The sequence below is a fragment of the Ailuropoda melanoleuca genome, chromosome 12 (genome assembly GCF_002007445.2).
Source record: "Ailuropoda melanoleuca isolate Jingjing chromosome 12, ASM200744v2, whole genome shotgun sequence".
NCBI lineage: Eukaryota > Metazoa > Chordata > Mammalia > Carnivora > Ursidae > Ailuropoda > Ailuropoda melanoleuca.
In genome coordinates this window covers 38,436,198-38,440,493 of record NC_048229.1, presented here as the reverse complement: position 1 = coordinate 38,440,493, position 4,296 = coordinate 38,436,198, and positions in this window count along the sequence as shown.

Here is a 4,296-nt window from a genome sequence, read left to right as displayed (position 1 = left end):
TTTTATTTCTTCTTTGAATGTTTGGTAGAATTCTCCCAGGGAATCCATCAGGCCATGGAGTCTTGATTTTCAGAAGGTTTTTTATTTCTGCTTCAATCTCTTCCTAATTAGTCTGTTTAAAAAAATCAATTTCTTCCTCTTTCAGTCTTCATAGTTTATTAGTTTCCAGGAAGGCATCCATGTCTTCCAGGTTGTTTAATTTATTGGCATAAAGCTGTTTATAAAAGTTTCTAATGATCCTTCCTATTTCATTGGTGTTGGTTGTGACCTCTCCTCTTTCATTCATAATTTTAATAATTTGGGTCCTTTCTCTATTCTTTTGGATAAGTCTTGCCAGTGGCTTATCTATTTTATTTATTCTTTCAAGGAACCAGCTTCTACCTCTGTTGATCTGCTCTTCTGTGCTCCTGGATTCTAATTCATTGATCTCTGCTTTAATCTTGATCAACTGCTTTCTCATCCGTGGATTAGGCCTGTCCCTCTGTTGCTGTTCCAGCTTCTTGAGGTGAGAATATGAAAACTTTATTTTAGATTTTTCTGTTCTTTTGAGTGAGGCTTGGATGGCTATCTATTTTCCCCCTTAGGACTGCCTTTGCAGTGTCCCATAGGTTTTGGACCGTTGTCTTTTCATTCTCGTTGGTCTCCAATAGTTGTTTAATTTGATTTTTGATTTCCTGGTTAATCGATTCATTCGTGAGCAGGATAATTCTTAGTCTCCAAGTGTTTGAGTTTCTTCCAACTTTTTCCTTGTGATTGAGTTCCAATTTCAAAGCATTGTGGTCTGAGAATATGCAGGGAATAATTTCACTCTTTTGGTATAGCTGAGATGTGTTTTGTGACATGATCTATTCTGGAGAATGTTCCATGTGCATTTGAAAAATGAATATTCTTTTGTTCTGGGGTGTAGTTTTCTATATATATCTATGAAGTTCATCTGGTCTAGTATGGCATTAAAAGCTCTTGTTTCTTTGTTGATTTTCTGGTCAGGTGATCTTTCTATTGCTGATAGTGGAGTGTTGAGGTCCCCTACTATTAATGTATTTTTATCTATATGTCTCTTTATTCTGGTTAAGAGTTGGCTTGTGTTTCTTACTGCTACCCTGTTGGGGGCATATATATTTATAATTGTCGTATCCACTTGTTGGATACATCCTTTAAGAATAATATAGTCCCCTTCTGTGTCTCTCACTATAGTATTTAGTTTAAAATCCAATCTGCCTGCTATGAGAATTGCTACCCCAGCTTTCTTTTGAGGTCCATTGGTGTGAAAGATGATATTCCATCCTTTTACTTTCAGTCTGAATGTATCTTTAGGTTCAGAATGAGTCTCTTGTAGACAGCAAATGGATAGGTCATGCCTTTTTATCCAATCTGCAACCCTGTGGCATTTTATGGGAGCATTTAAGTCATTCACATTGAGAGTGATTATTGAGAGATGTGATTTTAATGATGTCGTGTTACCTGTAAAGTCTTTGTTTCTATAGATTGTGACCTTTTGTCCTATATCACTCTTGGGGCCTTTTTACTTTTATAGTATCCCCCCCTTAATATCTCCCTAGGGCTGGTTTCATGGTTATGAAATTGGTCAATGACTGGTGATTCTGGAAGGTCCTTATCTCTGCATCAGTTCTGAATGGCAGCCTTGCTGGATAAAGGATACTTGGCTGCATGTTTTTCTCTGAAAGAGCTTTAAAAATGTCACCCCCCAACCCCTTCTCTCATTCCAGGTCTGTATAGAGAGGTCTGATATAATCCTTTGCCTTGGTATGTGAGAAATTTCTTTGCCCTGGCCACTTTCAATACTGTACCCTTGGATCTATTTGCGAATTGCGCTATGACATGACATGACGTGGTGAGGGTTTGTCGTGTTTGAGCTTGGAAGGGGTCCTCTCTGCCTCTTGGACACAAATGCTTGTTTCCTTTGCTAGATTAGGGAAGTTTTCAGCTACAATTTGTTCAAATATCTCTTCTAGACCTCTCTTTTTCTCCACCCCCTCGGGGTTGCCGATGATTCTGACATTGGAACGTTTCATTGAGTCAGTAATCTCCCGTAACCTGCATTCTTGAGATTGGATTTTTTTGAGCCAAGTTTCTATTTTCGCTTTCTCTTCTACCATCCCATCCTCCATTCACTAATTCGTTCTTCTGCCTCATTCACCCTGGCCATTAGAGCATCTAGTTTTGACTGCATTTGATTCATAGAATTTTAATTTCTGCCAGATTCGCTCTCATTTCTGCCCTTAGAAAGATTCTATATTCTCGTTAATATTTTCATTAATATTTTTTTCAAGTCTACACATCATCTTGACCATTGTTACTCTGAACTCCATTTCTGACAATTTGGTTATATCTATATCCATCAGTTCTGTGGCAAATGCCACAGACTCGTTATCTCTTATTTGCTGGGGGGAATTTCTCCTTCTCCTCATTCTGATGAGGGGAGTTTGCGGGGTTGCCCAGAGCCCAAAGTATTGACCAGGACCCAGGCAGTGTGCTCTTGTTTTATAGGGATCTTAGGGATTGGGCTTCTTGAATTTTCATCCTGCCTTCTGGGTGAGGGGCCTGTCACACTGATACTCAGGCAACCCTCTTTGGGTAGAGTCTCCCTGTCCCCTGCGAGGGAGGATGGGGATTGGCACAATTTGATCTGGTATTTCCGGGCTTTTGTTCCCTGGCAGCTTTCCCTGGCAGTTTTCTGTGGCTCTTCTGAGAGTCAGAGCAGCAGTGGCCGTACCAGCCTCTGTCTCAGAACAGAGAGATCGCAGTCTGCTCTCCACTGAGCTCTCCTGGCCTCTTTAACTCTGTTTCTGTTGGTGCTAAAAATCCTGCAACATCCTGGGTTGTGCCCTCCACACCCAGCGTCCCAGCCCTCACTTCCAGGGCCGGCATGTCTCTGTCCTTTGTGTTTCTAACACCACCAGCTGCCCCTGCACCTGCTCCTGAGCTCCCTGTTTTAGTATGGTTCGGGGGCACTCCGGAGTCCCAGTTTTCAGACTGCTCACATGCATTCCCTGGCTCACAGTTTCAGTCTGCTCTCTCGCAGGTGCCCATCCGTGAGTCCGCCTGCTCCCCCGTGCAGGTGGCTACCGCTTCCCAGCACCCGTGCGCCAAGTCTCCCTCCTCCTTCCATTTATCTTCAGATATCTGTGTGTGGATTCAAGGCCCCCCATTTCGTACCTCGATACTCAGTGATGGAGATGTTCATTTGTAGAGATCCAGATGTATCTTCCTACATCTCAAGTTGATTCCGTGGGCTTTCAGGATGGTCTTGTACTTATCCAGCTCGACTCAGGGATCAGGTGAAAAAGGGGACCCCTACTCCTCCACCATCTTAACTCCTCCCTCACAATGTATAAATATATGAAAACCTCACTTTGTACACCTTACATATATACAATTTTGTCAATCATACCTCAATAAAGCTTGGGGGGGAGAAAAAGACTGATGAGGGAAAACATGTAGTAAGTAAGGTATAAAACTCTCAGCATAATTTGAGCAAAATAAATAAATAAACAAACCCTCAGCATAAAAATATAGTCATTTTTGGGGTACCTGGTTGGTTCAGTCAGTTAAGGATCTGCTTTCAGCTGAGATCATGAACCTGGGACCTTGGGATGGAGCCCTGGATTAGGCTCCCTGCTCAGAGGGGAGCCTGTTTCTCCCTATCCCTCTGCCCCTCCCCTGGTTGTGCTCTCTCTCTGTCAAATAATTAAATAAATAAACAAATAAATAAATAAATAAATTCTTTAAAAAATATATAGTCATTGTTAAAACACTGATACATCAAATTGTTAACACTCATTGCGTCTGAATCAATAATGTGTCAGTTTCTCTCTGAAGAGAATGGTGAATATGGATGGCAACACCAGTGGCATGCCTGAGGTATAGCAAGGAAATAACTTGACAAAAGCAAATATTTAAATGTTCTTTATTTTTTTTGTTATGAAAGATACAGAGAATAAGAACCTACCTATAAACCAACAACCAGCTTTATCAACTTATAGGAATTGGGCATATTTGCTTATTTTTTAAAGAAGTAAATGATTAAAAGATATCTCCCTTCGCATCCTTTTCTCAATCTCATTTTTCTCCCCCTTCAGATGTTACCACTGTTTTGGATTTAATTATTACTTCCATGAATGCTGTAACACTAAATCTACAAGGTATTTAGCCATATATACACATAGCATCAATTTGTATATCCTCAAACTTTATATAAGTGGTACCAACTTATACAAAATACTCTTAATTTCATTCATATTGTTTTAAAATTTATCTCTTTTTTAAAATTTATCC